The sequence below is a fragment of the Dendrobium catenatum genome, unplaced genomic scaffold, assembly GCF_001605985.2.
Source record: "Dendrobium catenatum unplaced genomic scaffold, ASM160598v2 fragScaff_scaffold_1242, whole genome shotgun sequence".
Taxonomy (NCBI): Eukaryota; Viridiplantae; Streptophyta; class Magnoliopsida; order Asparagales; family Orchidaceae; genus Dendrobium; species Dendrobium catenatum.
In genome coordinates, this window is record NW_021319704.1 from 515742 (window position 1) to 517693 (window position 1952).

At 31.9% G+C, this 1952-nt stretch overlaps 1 long non-coding RNA gene across 1 annotated transcript; it reads left to right on the forward strand.

Moving 5' to 3' along the window:
- The first annotated feature begins 282 nt into the window (after nt 1-282).
- On the forward strand, nt 283-1523 carry LOC114580759. Its single transcript, XR_003702317.1, has 2 exons — nt 283-897; nt 1148-1523. It is a non-coding gene; the product is annotated as an uncharacterized LOC114580759 (long non-coding RNA).
- The last annotated feature ends 429 nt before the right edge of the window (nt 1524-1952 follow it).

Below are 1952 nucleotides of genomic sequence, written 5' to 3' on the forward strand. Positions count from 1 at the left end.
TTTTTGAATGTAATTTCTCTTTTTCCTTCTTATCTTCTTTTATTCCTAGTCTCAATCAATTTTTTTTAAACCTAATATGTTTTAAGTTTTAGAATTTATTAAAGAGCTTAATGTCCCTTGTAATGTTAGATATTATTACTTTTTAATTACTTGTTGTTCTTTATATTTTTTGTGGCGCAAAAGAAATGATAGGAGGTAGTTTTTGCTAAGATTTTGGTTTGGAAAACTTTTTCTGAGATTTTTAGTTTCTTGGTTTAATTTTGTTTGGGTTGGTTCTTTCGCTATTTTTGTTAATTGATTCATAATATGGATGGACATTAATAGCTTGTTTTTTTATCTTGTTTGTTTTATTTTTTGCACTTCTTTCTCTTCTTTGTTGGTTAGTGGTTGTGGTGGGGTTTTAGGCTGGCTGGTTGGGGAATTTTTTTCCTGGGTTTTGGCTGTTGGGCTGGTGTTCTTTTGTGGGTTTAGTATGTTGTTTATGTTATGATTACTGGTTATTTTTTTCTGGAGGTTTGGTTGTTGATTTGGTTGAGGTAGTTGCTTTTGTTCTTGGTTGGTTTTTGGTTTTTCTCTATCTTAGGTTCTTGCTGGGCTTCTATCTTGATCGTGGTTGTTGCTGCTGGTTGGTTTTTGCTCCTTTCTCTATGTAGGGGCTTGTCTTTGTTGGACGGTTTGGTTTCTTATCTTTCTAGTTTAATTTTTGTCTTGTTTCTATTTATCTTCCATGTTTTTCTGTTTAAGGTAGAGGAGATTTGTTGAGCTTGGCTTTTTTGCTGGCAGGTGAAAGGATGCTTGCAAGGATTTATTCATTCATCTTTCTGAAGCTGTTGGAAGGATTGTGGTCTTATATTTCGTGGATTCAGTCTGTGGATCCTATTATTGTGCTAGATCATGGTTTACTTGCTTAGTTGCTTCAGTTGTTCTGGTTGTTGTTGATAGTCTGTGGTCTATTGTTGGCTCTTTTTGAGAAAGGCAATTTTTTGGTGGAGGAAATTGTCCTTTATGAATGTTTTGGTTGTAGTTTTTTACTGCTTATGTTATAATTACTATTGTGGGGGTTTCATTAGGTGGTATGGTTTCTAGTCTTTCTAATTTATTTATTTTTGGCTTGTTTCTATTTATCTTCCTTGATTTTCTGTTTCAGGTAGAGGAGATTATCCGAGCTTGGCTTTTTTGCTGGAAGGTGTGAGCATGCTTGCGTGGATTTGCTCATTTATCTTCTGAAGCTGCTGGAAGGATTGTGGTCTTATATTTCGTGGATTTTTTCTATGGATCCTACTGTTGTTGCTTGATCGTGGTTTACTTTTTCAGTTGCTTCGGTTGTTCTGGCTGTTGTTGCTAGTCTATAATAGTTTATTGGATGGCTGTTGTTGGCTCTTTTTGAGAAAGGCATTTTTTTGGGTGGAGGGACTTGTCTTTTCTAGATGTTGTGGTTGTAGTTTTTTACTGCTTCTGTTATAATTACTGTTGTGGGGGTTGTTAGTTCTTTATTTATAGGGCTACTTTGTTTTTGTAGCTTTAGTTTTTTTTGGATTTTTGTAGGTTATGTTTTTTTTTGTAGTCTTAGCCTGTTATTTTTCTCTTCATTGGGTTGTAAGTTTTTCTTGTTTTTCTTACTTCCTTTTGAATTTTGTAACCTTTTTTATTCTTTAATGAAAATTGGGCATGTTTGCCCCTAATTTTCCTTTAAAAAAAAAACATAGAAATACTTTGTTTTATAATATGTATTTACATACTTATTAAACTTTTTTTAAAATCAACTCTTAAATATTTATGAAAAATATATTTGTATTAAAAATAAATAAATTGATATGAAGTAATATCAGATATTCATTTTTTTTTCATATTATTTTGAAGTATGATAGAACATTGCCAAGAAACTAAGGCTCCGTTTTGGATAGCTTTCTAAAGAGGCTTTATAATAAAAAATTTTTAGTTCAAGAAATTTT